We start from the raw sequence: 17,723 nt of genomic DNA, 5'->3' as shown, positions 1-17,723 counted from the left end.
CTTTTAACCTGTGAAATGAATATCCTACAAGAAATATCCCAACAGATCTGCAATAAATTTCCTTGCTTATAAGACAACTAGTAGCTGAACACAAAAATGAAATGATTATGAGATAGAACAAATTTATTGTTCAAAATCTCTACAAATACACAAGTAAATACAAGAATCCATTCTCACTGTCTTGAATGGTTGTGCCAAAACTCCTTCCATGCAAGCAACCTTTAAAACTTGTGCAGGAAGGCCATTGATGGCCACAATGCAATAAAAACCTACAAATGTAGGCTTTGTACAATATTTTCAAAGAAAATCTAACCATATCATTGGAAATAGATAGCCAAAGTAAATCCAACATTGATCGTGACTGCAGAGAAACTTTCCAGCAAAACTCTCCCCAAAAAATTTGCAATCAATCTACCAACATTTTACAGAGTACAAATACTTAGCTGGGATACGATGAATTAATGAGAAAACAGTCTGCACAATGACAAACATGGAAAAATGTGGCAAAAATTGGATATTTATCCATGCCTAGCCACATCATTTTGAATCGTTGTATGAAATTTCAATTTCCTTCAAACCCCTTGGTGTCTGCAGTAGAAATATAACTAAAAATATGGAATGAATTGGGTCTCTTCATAATTTGAAAAGGTTGAACACAATCAAAGAAAACCCTTGCCAAAAAGAGAGGCCCACACTAGAAGTGACCCAAATATATAGAAGAAATAAATATGGTTCATAAAATCATTATAAAAAACTGTGAAAATAAAGTGACAAGGAGAAAATAAACCTTCTTAGTAAATTTTTTCTCTCTAACTTCATAGTGTCCCCTTGCTAAATCTGAGAGCCAACTTCCTGGAAAGAAATCCTATGGTAACGAAACAAAAATGATGGTAGATACAAACCATCCTTCCTTCCATGCTTGCGTGCATAAAAAAATGACAATACATGACTTCATGTGTCCAATTCATTTCCTACTTGTAGAACCTTCTCAACATATTTGGGCCACTTTTTGGGTTGCTAGGAAAGCTTTGTGCCTTTCATGAAAAGAAAATAATCCTCCTTTTTTTTTTCTTTTTTTTTTCCGGGACAATTGCAACAAAATTCTTGGCCATTCAAATGTTTCCCTATTAATCTTCTATGGAGGCACACATGCCTATGTATCAAATGGTGTGGAATTATGGGTTGCATTAGATACTCTAGTGGTCCCAATGGCATTTGGACTGAAGAAACCAACTACTTTGGCATGTTTCTCTACAAGAGATCGTGAATTCCCATTAACCTTTTGCTGAAGAACATTGTCTAGAAGGTGGGCACCATTTAAATATTCAAAATTCCTGTTAGAATCAATTTTTAGTCTATCCAAATAAAAAAATCAATTGGGCATGTCTAATGACAAAGGTAAATCCAAAATGAGAGCAAGAAAAAAACATGAAACCAAGAAAATTTCTCAAAATATATATTAATACTCATTGACTGCATGGTACTAAGCCAGTCATTAAATTTAAATTGAAGAAGACTAGTTGTCAGTTTATGGAAGTTCAAATAAACTAAATTTTTCATGAATCCATGGCTATGTTCCTGGAGTATACTTCAAGCCCTTAAACTGGTTCTCCTTGAATGAACTGTTACATGGGATTGCACAAGAACTTTGTGTTTTTTAGATTTCGAAGCGTGGTGTTTTGTTGGTATGGATTTCCTACCCTGAATGCTAGAATCCTTCAGCAAACTTCTAAATTCAATTTTGTGGCCTCAAGGCCTCTTTTTCTTCCACCATTGGAACAACACATCGTCACCTTCCTTGGGATAATTGGAGGGTTGATTCCCTTCAACCACAAAAAAATTGAAGGATGAAATTTTTTCTTAAAGTTTAGAAACCTTGGCGAATCTCACAAGTCCATAATAAACAATCTCTAAATTTTTTGGTGATACTTTCGTAAAAATATTCAAACTTCTAATAGTTTTATATAGTCTATATATAATTTTTTAGCGATTTTTAAAGTAAAATAAATTTTTACTATAAAATTTTGGCAAATTTTTTTTAGAAAAAATGGAAATTAACAATTTTTTTTATTTATTATTTTTTTTACTAGAAAAAGCATGGAAAATTAGCCCACCTGCGAATATTAGCACCTAAAATTTTCCTTGCCTTTAACAGGCTACTCTGATGGTCCAAGCACATCATTCATATTCCCATTTCTATTGTCATGTTATTTCTCTTTATAGATGCCAACATTATCATGGCTTCACATAGATGAGGATGCTCATTTGATCCTTGGTTCTTCCATGCTCATCATACCTTTTCCTTCCGAAACTCCTCTATTCATATGCCTACTACTATCGCTCTCAACATTAATATGCTTGCTGCATATTTTCACAAGGGCATTCTTCCAATTGTTGCTTGGATAATGATGTAGAATCTCTAAATTAAAACCTTGATATCTACAGAGAAAAAAGGAAATGAAATCTCAGAACAACTCAACAACTTCTGGTTAGCCAAAACAGACACCACACCTTGCAAAATTCCATCCATAAATCTAGAACACAACTTCAAATACTATCAATGACCCTAAAATCCATGTCAACAACATTAATACAATTCTTTTCTCGCAAAAACATTAAAATCCAAACCCATTAAAGCCCTTACAAGAATTACAACACCATAAAAATCTCTTGAACAAAAAAACTAATCTCAATCCTATTAATAAAACAAAAATCCATAGATATTCAACAAAAATTTATAAGCACAGTCTTATGGAGATACCCCTATTATATAGAATCAAAGGGTCCATTTTACCATTATCCCTTGAAGCTAAGCCATGAAACTGGAAGCTACATCAGGACATAGTCTCATATAATGAGACCGTTTTCCCCTGTAGCTCAAAAATATATTCATAAACACCACTCTCTCTACCCACAAGACTATTGCCATGGGCTCCTGTAGAAACAATTCCTGTCACAACTTCCTCCATAACATCCCTCATCATCTCATCGCCCTAGAATATAACTTTCATTATGTTCTTGTTGACTCCAATAACAAATGCATAGTTTTTAGTTGAGATAATCAAGCCATGGTCTCCAACACATAGTAGCCTTGAGAGGCTATGAGCTTCTTTTTCACATCCTAGGCTACAACACGTAAGATGTCGAATTTTGTTTTTGGTGACACAACCTCTACATCTTTCTAAATGTTGCGATCATCCCAAATGCCTTGACAATTAAATATTTGGAATCCTCTTCTATTTTTTCTGCATTCGACTGATGGAGGAGGTGAGAAAAATTCCTTGAGGCATTGTGGTGAAGAAAAATTATGAGTGTAGACACAAACATTTCCTCTAGCCCGATAATGGGTCTAGCCACAGCCGATGTTGAAAAGTGTGCAACAAGAAATGCTAAATTTAGAATGTGCTAAAAATAGGACTCCTAAAAATAGCATGTCTAAAAATAGCAGTTTTTCCAGTGAGGTCATTGGCCACGTTGGGTGAGAGGTGAAACTGCTAAAAATAGAAACTTCTAAAAATAGCATTTCTGGGTCCCTTCCTATTTTTAGCAGTCCCTGGTCTAACTATAGGAAGTAAAAACGAATTTGGTCTTACCAGTAGTTTAAAATATTAATTAATTAATCTCCATGAGTTAATTAGTTATGGAAAATTAAACTTGAAGTCTTTGTAAGATCATGCAATTATTTTCTCTCTTGATTTAGGAATTTATCCATTGATTAAAGGAGATAAGGTTCAGTTCTATATTGAGAGGATTAGTTGACTTAGTTTAACTTAGTCAAGTCCAATTATATTATTTTAACAAGTTGTTAAAATAATGAGATATAGTTTGTTAATGCTTACATGCATGTGACAACTATTATTTTCAGATAACTGAGTATTCTCTAATGAATAACTGATGCATGGTAGTTCAGACAAAGACCTAGTTGAGATTAGATGAGGGACAATGTACTATCAGATGCTAGGATATTTCTAGTAAGTATTCCTTGCATGAAGAAGGAATCTATTTTCTTCTATGACTACGTAGTTGGACCTGAGGTGACAACGGGTATGATTATGCCAATTTTCAGCCTATATATTGAGGCCTAGGTAGTCCATGATTTTCATCTTTTGATTATAGGAAGTACAAGATAGCTCTTGAGCTGATATTTTTTGTAGGCAGAAGAGGATTTCCACTTGATTGATAATACAGTGTTGGGGTTTTATGCTGGTGCTTTCCCCAGTGATATATCTTGTGTTATGTGTGATTATTTCTCTTGATTAGTTATATGTGTTTATGCTTGATGATTCTCGTGAAATCGATTTTGCTTCCACTTAATGTTTTGTAGAACTAGATCAAGTATTATGCTTTATGACATTGCATATATTAGTTTGATGTACAGGGGTGATTTCTACATGGTATCAGAGCTATCTGATTTTTAGAAAAATTCTACATGGTATCGGAGCACAGGTAATCAAGAAAGGAATAGTATACAAGCAAGAGAAAGGAATTCGAAGTTTATTATTTGGGATGTAGATATCTAGTTCTCATCATAGTTTAGATTTCATCCAGATGGCCTTCATTGGTTTGAGGCTTGAGTATGCCCTTGATGGCAACTCAAACTATATAGCTTGGAAGGATTGCATGGAGGAAGTTTTGAAAGATAATGGCATTAACGACTACATTGATCAAGATGTACCTAAGCCTATTGATTGTACTCAGGTTGCAGACTGGAAGAAGAATGTGGCTAGAGCTAGGAGAATCATCCTAGAGGGAGTTCGACATCACATAGTCTCGAGCCTCCATGGGAAGGAGACTCCATTTGCAATGTGGAAAACATTGAAAGATTTATACCAGAATAGCAGTGATCAGAGGAAGCTGGCACTGAAAGACAAGCTTCGAAAGATCAAGTGTGAGAAGGGCGATACGATCACTACATTCCTGAACAAGCTCACCAACTGCAGAGATGAGCTTGCAAGCGTAGGGATCACTACCGCTAATGATGATATGGTGAGTCTAGCACTTCTTGGCCTTCCTAAGAGCTAGCATAGTTACCAGGACTCAGTTAATGGAAGGGACAAACTGCCAGATTTAGAACGACTATGGTTGGATTTGATGCAGGAGGAGATCAGACAGAACACCAGAGATGGAGCTTCTTCATCAAAGCATGATGAGGAACAGAACTTGGCTTTAGCATCTAAAGCTAAGAAGTGGAAAGGGAAGTCATCCCAATCCAAGTCTTCTCAAGGAGGGAAGAAGTTTGACAAGTCAAAAGTGAGATGCTTTCATTGTCATGAGTTGGGTCACTATGCTACTAGTTGCCCAAAGAAGAACTCCAAGAAGGGTTCCTTCAAGGAATCTAATGGTTATGCATTAGCTTCACAATTTGAGATGGATTTCTCACTTATTGCATGCATGGATTCATCCAATATGGGATGTGTTTGGTACTTGGACAGTGGAGCTTCTTTCCACATGTCAGGTGACAAGACTATTTTTAGCACTTTGGAGGAGAAGGATCTCCAGATACGAACTGAGATGGGCGATGACAAAAAGTACTGTGTCTCAGCTTCAAGTACGGTTGTGCTTCAGAGGGAGCATCGCTATCCCCTTTCTCTTTCTAATTTTATGTATGTACCAAGGCTGAAAAAGAATCTTTTGTCTATTGCTATGCTTGAGGATAAAGGCTATGATGTAGTCTTTAGTTTGGGAAAGGTTTTCCTAAGGCATATTGACACTGGACAGACCAAACAGATAGGGATTCGAGTTAATAATCTCTATAAGTTACAGGTATAAGACTGTGCTGCTTTGAGTACCAAAGTAGAGGTGATGCATGGCCAAGATATTGGCGAGTTATGGCATAGGAGAAAGGGACACTTGCATCATGGGGCCTTGAAGATCATGCAGCAAATTTCTACCGGATTACCAAAGTGCAAGCGGGAGAAAATGAGCACATGCAAAGGTTGTACTTTGGGTAAGTATGAAAACTCTTCCTTTCATGATTGGGATGGTAGAGCAAGAGCAGTTCTAGAGTGAATTCATTTAGATGTATGTGGACCCTTCTCTACAACCTCCATCGTGAAGCAAAGGTACTTTGTTATTTTTGTGGATGATTTTTCTCATAGATATTGGATCTACTTTATGCAAAAGAAGGATCAAACCTTATTGAAGTTTTGTGAGTTCAAAGCTTTGGCAGAGAAAGAATCAGGGATGAAATTAAAGGCCTTGCGAAATGATAATGGTGGAGAGTATATTTCTCACCAGTTTAAGGACTTCTATGTTTCAGAAGGAATCAAACGGGAACTCACGGCACCTCATAACCCATAACAGAATGGGGTGGCCAAAAGGAAGAACAGATCTAGTGCGGGCGCAACTCGATCAATGTTTCATGACCAAGGCCTACCACTTCATCTGTGGGCTGAGGCATGCAATACAACAGTATATCTTCATAACAGAAGTCCTCATCATATTTTGGGGATGAAGACACCTATGGAGGATTTTTCAGGGAAGAGAGTAGATGTGAGTCACTTCCACATATTTGGATCACCAGTCTTTTGTCACGTGACCAAAGGTGCTCAGAGGAAGCTAGACCCAACAGCTAAGTTGGGAATACTTGTGGGTTACATGGACACACTTCACAACTATCATGTGTTTCTGCCTGCCAGTCAGAGCACCGTAGTGCACAGGGATCTGAAGTTCGATGAGCAGCAAGCCATGCGAGTGTCACTTGAGAGGGAGCTCAAGTTGCATGGTGATGATGAGGAACTATTAGTTCCTAAGGATGAGGAGCCTCTTGATGATGTGGATCAACCGCATGCAGAGATTCTAGTAGTGGAGATCACCACTGCTAGAGATTCTTCCAGAGATGGGCAAAAATGCTCACGGGAAGCTGACAGGTTGATGCAATATGCGAGAGAGAATGTGGGGCAGCCATCCTCTCAACACAGACAGAGGATATCTCCCGAGAGATACACTAGCTACATGGCCCTATTTGGGGAAAGTGTAGCGACCAAGCCTTCTTATTTTGAGGAGGCAGTGCAACAACCATTTTGGGTTGATGCGACGGTAGAGGAGTATGATTCTATCATGCAGAACAATGTGTGGGATGTTGTTCCTAGATCGGAGGACAAGTTAGTGGTCACCTCCCGATGGCTTTATAAGGTAAAGCAGGCAGCTGATGGCAGTATTGAGAAATACAAGGCAAGGTTTGTTGCCTGTGGTTTCTCATAGGTTGAGGGGATTGACTATGATGAGACCTTTGCTCTTGTTGCAAGGTACTCATTGATTAGATCGTTTCTAGCACTATCAACTTAGATGGGTTGGAAGATCCATCAGATGGATGTGAAGACAACATTCCTTAATGGGGAGATTGAGGAAGAGGTATACATAGAGCAGACAAAGGGATTTGAGACTTTTTATCGTGAGTCACATGTGTGTCATCTCAAGCAAGCATTGTATGGGCTGAAGCAAGCACCCCGTGCTTGGTATACCACGATCAACAGCTATTTCACTAGGTTGGGCTTCACCAATAGTGAAGCAGATACGAACCTCTTCCACATCATGGTAGAAGGTAAGCTATTGATTATTGTAATTTATGTCGATGATCTGATTTTGACAAGTGATGATCAGTTGATCAAGTCTTGTAAGGAGGACCTTGCAAGAGAGTTTGAGATGAAGGACATGCGCCTCATGCACTACATTCTAAGCATGGACGTGTGGCAGAGAGATGGGGAAGTATTTGTGTCTCAAGGCAAGTATGCCAATGAGATACTCAGGCGCTTCCACATGGAGATGTGCAAGCCCATGGAGACTCCTCTAGCAGGAAACTAGAGGAAGGAGGATGCTACTTCAAGTGAGGTAGTAGCTGCTACTGTTTATAGGCAGCTTGTGGTTTGACTCATGTATTTGGTGAACACACGACCGGATTTGTGCTTTGTGGTGAACCAACTAAGTCAAGCTATGGTTCATCCAAAAAAGTTATTTTGGAAGGCGGCAAAGCATGTGCTAAGATATCTCAGAGGCACTACACAGTATGGATTATGGTACAAGCGGACAAAAGGAGTGAAGCTCCAAGGCTTTGCGGATGCAGATTGGGAAGGTAGTCCATAAAACAGGAAGAGCACTCCTGGAGGAATCTTCAACCTTGGGTCAGCTACAGTTTCTTGGTATAGCAGGAAACAAAGATCAGTTGCACTTAGCACAGTGGAGGCAGAGTACGTGGCAGCTAGTCAGGCTGCATGTGAGGCCATCTAGATGCGGAAGATTCTAGTGGGATTGTTTGGTCAGATGATGGATCCTATAGTGATATATTGTGATAATCAGAGTTGGATTAAACTCTCTGAGAATCCAGTGTTTCATGACAAGTCCAAGCATATAGATATCCGCTATCATCATCTACGGGATTGTGTGGTCAAGAGGATCATGATGTTGTAGTACATTTCGACCGAGGAATAGGATGCAAATATTTTGACAAAGGTATTGTCAAAATGCAAGTTTGAGTTCCACAGAGGCAGGATTGGGGTTGCTGATAATCCATTTCTTGTTGGGAGGGAGTGTTGAAAAGTGTGCAACAAGAAATTTTAAATTTAGAATGTGCTAAAGATAGGACTCCTAAAAATAGCATGTCTTAAAATAGCAGTTTGGCCAGTGAGGTCATTGGCCACCTTGGGTGAGAGGTGAAATTGCTAAAGGTAGAAACTTCTAAAAATAGCATTTCTGGGTCCCTTCCTATTTTTAGCAGTCCCTGGTCTAACTAGAGGAAGTAAAAACGAATTTGGTCTTACCAGTAGTTTAAAATATTAATTAATTAATCTCCATGAGTTAATTAGTTATGGAAAATTAAATTTGAAGTCTTTGTAAGATCATGCAATTATTTTCTCTCTTGATTTAGGAATGTATCCCTTGATTAAAGGAGATAAGGTTTAGTTCTATATTAAGAGGATCAGTTGACTTAGTTTAACTTAGTCAAGTCCAGTTAGATTATTTTAACAAGCTGTTAAAATAATGAGATATAGTTTGTTAATGCTTGCATGCATGTGACAACTATTATTTTCAGATAGCTGAGAATTCTCTTATGAATAACTGATGCAGGGCAGTTCAGACAAAGACCTAGTTGAGATCAGATGAGGGAAATTGTACTATCAGATGCTAGGATATTTCTAGTAAGTATTCCTTGCATGAGGAAGGGATCTATTTTCTTCTATGACTATGTAGTTGGACCTGAGGTGACAACATGTATGATTAGGCCAATTTTCAACCTATATATTGAGGCCTAGGTAGTCCATGATTTTCATATTTTGATTACAGGATAGATCTTGAGCTGATATTTTTTGTAGACAGAAGAGGATTTCCACTTGATTGATAATACAATGTTGGGGTTTTATGCTGGTGCTTTCTATAGTGATATATCTTGTGTTATGTGTGATTATTTCTCTTGATCAGTTATATGTTTTTATGCTTGATGATGCTCATGAATATGATTTTTCTTCTTCTTAATGTTTTGTAGAACTAGATCAAGTATTATGCTTTAGGACATTGCATATATCATTTTGATCTACAGGTGTGATTTCTACATGGTATCAGAGCTATCTCATTTGTAGAAAAATTATATAGCCAATACATTCTATGGAATATTTCCTTAGGTTAGAACCAATGAAGAGGGCCTACCTCTTAGTATGCTTATCTCCTTTGATGATGACCTTCCTTGCTCATTCTGACTATCTCTCATTTCCTTCTTCAAACACTTGAAACAAGTAAATAGCAGAAAACAACAACCGTGATAATAGATAATTTGTAATTCAACGTACTTAACAAGTCAAGAAACATTAAGCCATAAACATGTAAGATGACATATTATGTACAAAATCAATCGATAGTTTCATATATATTGAATCAAGAAGATATTACAACCATTGTCTTGACATTGCTATTCTCCTTCGACAAAACCAGGTTCCCACACACTTCCGTTAGCATTTCGTGATGACCTCAATAGTGATGGTTTTAAGGCTCTTCCCTTTAGGCTTCACACTAAACCAAATTTACACTTCTCCCTCACACAACTAGAGAGCTACAACTATGAATAGCTTGCTATTTACTCCAAACTTAATTAGCACACCAACATTAACACTAGCTTGTGCTTGGGAAAAATGGAGGTTTATATAGCATGAATGGATTGGAGATGGATCCTCTTCTCCTGGGAGAAGGACTTATCTCTTGAGGTAGTTCCATCCTTATAGGGGAAAGGAGCCCAAATTGACATCCTCGACTTCATCTGACCAAACCATTTACTAGACCTCCATTACAAAGCTTCTAGAGCTAGAAGCTTCAACTCCTTATTTAAAAAACATTCCATAAGAGGATGCGTGACTAGAACAAAGCTCAGTCACTCTGGTCGATGCTAGGGACAATGTTAATCCCTGCATATCGGTGCGAGGAGGACAAGGGTCATTTGCGTCGATCTTGTAAACTTGGAAAAACAAAAGATTTTGGGGAAATGGTGCAAAAGGGAATTGTTCTGCTCATGAAGAGGTACACAATGGGAGTTTCTTCATGAAGGGAATGCATGTTAGGGTTCACTGTAGAGGTCCTCCATGATCAAGGAACGGGGAGTATAAAGACAATGAAAAAATGTTGTGTAACAGATGCCTCCTAAAGCGTGAAGGTCGAACTAGAGTGAGGGATGAAATTCTTTATGAATCAGTGTGGGGAACCAGAGTCTGTTGTTGGAAAAACTACAAGCAAGTATAGATACATATACATAACTAAAAACCCTATCAAATGATACATGAATCGTGGTATGGATGCAACCATCCAGAGAATGATCAAGTAAATGGATCTAGGTATGGGTGTAGCCATCCGTTAAAGAGGATTATAATGAAACCAAGATATGGTCGTAGCCATCCAAAAATGAGAAGGATCACATATGATAACTCATGGTATGTTCACAACCATCCATCTGAAAGAGACATGTATATCGACATAACCATGTCACATCACTTCACAACTTGGACTTTTGTGGTTTGAGCCGAGGGTCTTGCGCTCCAACACGACCCGATCAAAGTACAAATTCTAACATGTGAATATATGTGTTGACGTCGAACATGCTAGAAAGTCGCTTGATTACCAGTAAATGATGTAAACTGTTAACAAGCACGAGAAAAACCACCAATGATGACAATGGTCCTCAAGGTACTATCAGCACAATCCATGGAATGTGAATATAGGAATTGAAGTTGAACACCCATGAAATCACTCGATTGAAAGCTAATGATGTGAACTTGTCATCGATTGTGAATAAATATCCATTAGGGCATGCAATCTCCAAGGTACTTGAAGGGATTCGCTCGATCAACTTCCCGAATAATGAGTTGATGAACCAGGTGGATATTGGTGGCCACCCGCTAATTCCACTTGGATCCCCTCTAGTGCTTCTTACAGTCTTTTTTAGTTTCCTTAATTATACCACAGTTTACTATTTTTAGCAGTTTTTCGGGTCCTAAACTTCCGGAGCCGTTTTGAGGCCCTAAACGACGTTTTTTGGGAAATCCACCGCCAACAATTTTTTTGATAAAAATCGGCTTTTCTGTCGTAGTCCTCGGAGAGATCTTTCCAACGGGCTATCATGCACGTCAAACGGAGATAGTACGACCAATTCGCGACCCCGGGAAGTTGATGTACCAACTTACCCAAAAACGGGGCCCACAATTTGGCATTTCATCTTCTAGGGATAGGTTTTGGAAGGTGAAGGGTTTTCCATTGTTTCTCAACAATAAATAGGCCTTCGAGCCTCATTGTAAGACAGTTCAGATGCATGTAGCCATCACATCTCTTCTCAGAGATAAGCTACCATCGCCCTAGCTGGTTTATTTCCATTTCTATTTGTAAGCATATTTCAGTATTTTACAGTAATGAATTGAGGTATTATTTCCACTGCATATCTGTCTTTATGGTTATCTCTATATTTTATTGCATTCCTATTTAAATCCGAATCAGTTGAAGTCGACAAGAAGTGACCATGTCGAAGAAGGGCCATAATGTATCCCACATCATCAACACGAGACAAAGGGATGTAAAATGATTTTGGATGATACAGAGAATCAAAGGTAAGTGTAACTGTAGAAGGACAACTAGTGAACATATCGGCGACACGACTAGAAGTTTGATAGATTTTGGATCGATGGGATCCGTGATCATGATGATGTAGCAGAGATCAAATGGAAGGAAAAATTGAACAGTCCAACGCAGGGAGGTCAATGATAAAAAGGAGGATATCCCATCCCGACACAAAGTAGAAAGTGTCATGTTCAAAAGTGAGCTACCGACACAACCGATTAGCTTTTCAAATTTGCCCCCACCATTTTTGGCAGGTACCCCAATTATTTTTTAATTGCAAGCTTGAAGTGGATAGCATATTCTTGCACTGTAAGTTCATCCTTAGGATGAATCCGACCTAGTAAGTTTAATGACCCATAGGAAGGAGAAGCTCATTTTCGTCATGGTGAAAACTTTGATGTCGTTTTATATTTTAACGAGTCCGACAGAGGTGTAACTCGGTATCTTTTTCATGTGTAGAGAGTTTGAGAAAGACACGAAAAAGAAAACTCCACATGGTCCCTTTTCGCATATTTGTGTCTCTCGAGCGTGAAAAGGTAGAAAATGATACTTGAGAGAACTGCTTGACCATTTCATTCAAAGAGTACATTTTATGTAAATAGTGCATCCCAACCTGAAAAGGGGTAAACTTATATAGGGTGCACGATGTTTCGCATCTATTAACGAGTTTGAAACGAAAAGGGCTGGACTATCTTTTCATTTTTAAAGGGTGGGAAAAGAGCTAAGGCTAGGAAGACAAAAGCTAAGGTGGGGAATCTGAAGCAATTTTGCTTCGGATCCATACTAGTGACCTTTTCATTGGAACAGGTGTTGCTATTCTAGTACCGGTTGACTGAGGTAGATCCTCCCATGCCACGTGACCCGTAGATGGCCCACTGGAGTTGTTTGATGCCTAGGATCATTGGGGGCCAACACATGTCGTACAAGCTTGTCTTTATTTCATGGCTATGATGATAGCTAATCATCATGGAGGATTGGCCATATAGTGGCACTGACTTTCACGGAGATCCGGACATGCCACTGCCAGATTGAGAGGATTTTGATGATGAAGGTAAAAAATATTTTTTTTAATTTTGTGATTTTTAAGTGTTTTTGATATATATGTGTTTATAACATTTCATTTTGTTAATGCAGATGTTGGACCAGATCATCCTGCTAGGATGTCCCCAATAGCCAGGCGCATTGCCCGCTAGTTTGACGTTGTCGTTCCTTATCAGGAGGGGAGTCACAATGAGGAGGAGATCATGAGGAACCTTGAGGGGATGACTCGTGGTATCCCAAAGTATGCTCAAGTGGGAGACATTCCTGATCAGTACCAGAGACACACGGTGGGAGTATCAGATCGGATCTGTCGATTGTTGACTTGTATTGTACGATTTGTGTCATGCTACCATGATCACCATGCTGATTAGTTCGTAGGTCCAACATTTTACATTTTTGAGGTGTGCGTGCCATGGATATATGAGGCCTGTGAGCCGCTGCTGTTATTTTGGACACACATATTATTTTTTTGGGTTTTGATGTATCAAACATTATCACCATATATATATATATATATGCTATATTTTATTGCTTACTATGGTACAAATCATTTGTTTTGTCTTTTCACATGTTTCGTAAATGTCTATCCAACACATAATTAGCTAATGCATCTATCAATGTATTCATATGTCTAGGAATATGATGATATGTAATGTAATAAAAATTCATTTTCAGTAGACGAATACAGAGATACATTATCAATATCTGAGGGTTTCTAACAGAATATTTCCCATTGAGTTGAAGGATGACAAGCTGTGAATCTAGGTTGACAACCAACTCTCGAATGTCAAGAGGAATGACTTCTGACAACAGTTCGATGACCACACTATATTCAACAATGTTATTTGTTGTGTGACCTAAACAAATACCTTGAAGATCAATCAACTCACTGTGAGGGTAATAAATAGCCCATGCCGCGGATGATAGGTTCCGGGTACTATGACAAGCACCATCAGCGAAACCAATGTGGGAGTCAAAGACATCGGGAAAACATAGTAAACAGGATAGCTGTTTGAAAACTAACACACCAAACCACACTGCACAAAAATGAATGACACACTAATGTACACAAGTAACCATTCAAGATGACCTATGCATAGTACTTCTTGAGGTAAACCCTATTTCGAGGCTTGTCTAGAGGATTTCCTTCATAATCAATATGCTCATAGGCCCCTTTTTGAAAAACACGTTTCACAATGTAGGGCCCATGCCACATGGGCTTGAACTTGCCTGCCCCCATCTTATCATTAGCTTGGTAGTATAGTAAAACCAAATCACCCTCAGAGAACTCGCGAGACCGAATGATCAAAATGGGGCTTGACTCGTTTCTTTTGTGCTTCAATAACTAGAGCAGCAAGATGACGAGTCTCATCCAGTCATTCTAAATATAAGAGGCACTCTTTTTGAGGTGATGTTTCAGGAAGAAGTTTAATAGCTAGCTTGAGTGAAGGAATCTCACATTCAATCGACAATGTTTCTTATAGATCATACACAAGCTGGAATGGTGTGAAATCAGTTGCGTCTTTGGTCAATGTTTGGTAAACCCACAGACCTGAAAAGAGCATGAGATGCCAAATTGACTTGTGCATCCCAAAAATACGTTGAAGCATTGTAATCAAAACCTTGTTCACAACTTCAACTTGGCTGTTGGCCTGAGGGTAATAGGGGTTTGAACCATCGTGGCATGAACCTAGTGTGGAGGTCAGCTTACCCATAATGTAATCTCTGAAATGGGAGCCATGGTCTGTGATAATGACTTGAGGTATGTTGAACCTGGAAATAACATGATTGAAAAGGAATTGATCCGCCATTTTACTGTCTACCGAGTATGTAGGAATCGCTTCAGCCCATTTAGTGAAATAATCCACAACAATGATAGTATAATCATTGCCCCTAGCCAAATGAGGGTTACATGTCATATAGTCAATGCCCCATTTGTCAAAATGACCAACGGTAATGACGGGGTGTAGGTGAGTGGGTGGGCGTGCATCTTGCATTGGTAAATTTGGCATTCATGGAACTTGCAAATAGCAAGGATGCAGTTCTTAAAAATGGATGACCATAAATAACCAGCGCGAAGGATTTTTTGAGCGGTAGCATAGCCAAAGATATGAACAAAACATGCCCTAGAGTGGTAGTCATTGAGAACTCTCTCAGTCTCCTCAAGAGTAAGGAATCAACGAAGAACTAAATAAACACCGACACGATCTAAAGTATCACCAATAATATAGTAGGGTTGGGAGTGATGCTGAATCCATAGGCAATCATCCTTAATCAACGTGGACCAAAACGTGGACATCTGGAGATACACGATGATATCACCATACCACATTCAAGGGTGTTGATCAGGAAAATATTCTCATCTGGAAGATGTTCAAGTACACCAGTAGGGAGAGACATAGAAAGAAGGGAGCAAATCAACTCGATAAAAACTAATGACTTCTTAGATTTGGCAGTAGTAAATACCAAACTAAATTCTTGCAGGATAACAATCCATTTAGAATACTTTCCCCCCAACATCTAACAAGTCAGAATGTAGGTTATGGGGTTGCATTTAGAAATCACAGTAGTAGTTCGTAAGAGGATGTAGTGTCAAAAGCGTTGAATAGCATGGACGACAGCCAAAGCTAACTTCTCGACATGGGCATAACGCATTTCGGTGTCGAGGAGATTATGAATAAGGTAGTAGATAACATGTTCATTGCCTTCGTCATCGTCTTGGACCAAGACCATAGAAATGGTGCTAAGGGCTGCAACTAGGTAAAGGAAGTAATCGCGATGGTAATCCAGGGGATGCAGCAAAGGATCATTTATGAGGACAACCTTAAGGTCATCGAAAGAATTTTGGGCAACCTCATCCCAGACAAAGAGCATTCCTTGTTTGAGAAACTGGGTAAATCCTGTAGCTAGCCCAACATAATTGGGTATGAAACGACGAAGGAAATTTTCCTTTCCTTGCAGGCTCTAGAGTTGGTGCAATGAAGATGGATGGGGTAAATTTACAATGGCCTTGACTTTAAGCGAATCAAGGCGAATATCGTCCTTGGAAATGATGAAGCCGAGGAGTCGTCTAGATTCTATGCAGAAAACATATTTATGCAGGTTTAATCGAATGTTGTAGTGTCTACAACGAAGAAAAATCTGCCGAATATGGTCAAGGTGATCTTGGCACTTATGAGAATAAGCGAGAGGGTCACCCAAGTAATGCTGAACAATGTTGCGAATATCGTGAAATGCATAGGACATCTCTTACTGAAATGTAGCCCCAACATTTTTTAGGCCAAAAGGGAGATTTTTGTACATGAACGTACCCAATGGATAGATAAAAGCTGTCTTTTCTTGATCGACCAATGCAATGTTAATCTGGTTGTAACCAGAAAGACCACCCATAAGGGAAAAAATTTCACTCCCAGCACATTCATCAATGATTTGATCAATGAAGGGAGTAGGGTAGTTATCCTTAAGATAGGCAAGATCGAGATCACTATAATCAATGAAAACATGGATCGTGCCTTGTTTTTTCATCACCAGGACAATATTTGACACCCAATCTGTAAGAGGGATCAGATAGATGAATCCAGCTTTGAGAAATTTTTCAACTTCACCCTTGATAGAGATGACCTTCCTAGGGTGCACTAGGTGGAGCCATTGATGAATGGGCTTCATGTGAGGATAAGTTAGTATTTCATGCAAAATAATGCTAAGATCAATGCCAGGCATTTCTTCGTATGACCATGCAAACACATCATGGAATTCTTGAAACAAACAAGTATAGGTCTTGATCTAATTCGGAGAACAAGTTACCCTGATATGGACATGTTCAATGATACCAAGCTTGATAGAAATATCAATCGACATCGTTTAGGTAATATTACCTAAATTTCCTTCCGACCATACTTCATGAGTCATGATTGATGGCAGAAGTGGGAGGGAAGGAAACTGAGAAGAGAACTGTTCGATACCGGTAGACACGACCTTCGGGCGAGGCATGAACGAGGAACGATGATGAGTATCATTCTAAGGTGGTTCCTTGAGAGACATTACTTCCATGACACCTTTTTCAGCAAGAAAAGTCTCGGCTAAGGGATCAAGAGATTCCAAAGTGCGAGGCCATGGGGATTGAGAATAGGTATTGAGAGAGGTCTTCGAAACAAGAGAATCAAAGGATACAGAACTTGAGGCTAAAACAATCTCCACATAATTGATTTCAGCAAGACTAAGTGGCATAACCTCACCCTAGGTATCAACAAGATCTCGTGAAGGTATGACCCAAGGGTAGTATTTGACCAAGATCATGTTGAAAGAGGCAACGTGAGGAGGTGGGAGCGGAAAAATTCCCATCAAGGAAGAATCTTTAAAAATACCTGCGACCACACTCTCATAGGGAGCACCTGTGTACTCGATGTATAAAACATTGCCATCCGAGGAGGAAGAGGCAAAGAAGGACAACTGGTCGATAGTGAAAATCTTCCCTTGATGGGAAAAATGAACCACGCAGAATAGGGAGGAGGCTACAACATGCATGGCATGGGTCCAACTCCGGCCGAGTAGAAGATTATAATTGAGATTAGCCAACAATCTCTACGTCGACTTGTACT

At 39.0% G+C, this 17,723-nt stretch overlaps 1 pseudogene; it reads right to left on the bottom strand.

The window, feature by feature from the left end:
* Nucleotides 1-537: 537 nt before the first annotated feature.
* LOC149199395 (uncharacterized) overlaps nt 538-17,723 on the bottom strand; it is a 43,280-nt pseudogene continuing 26,094 nt past the window's right edge.

The sequence above is a fragment of the Pinus tabuliformis genome, chromosome 2_1, assembly GCF_031772625.1.
Source record: "Pinus tabuliformis cultivar Carrire ecotype Pingquan chromosome 2_1, CPIR1, whole genome shotgun sequence".
NCBI classification, from domain to species: domain Eukaryota; kingdom Viridiplantae; phylum Streptophyta; class Pinopsida; order Pinales; family Pinaceae; genus Pinus; species Pinus tabuliformis.
Note: the sequence above shows the minus strand (reverse complement) of the source record. Positions and strands in the feature narration are given on the sequence as shown.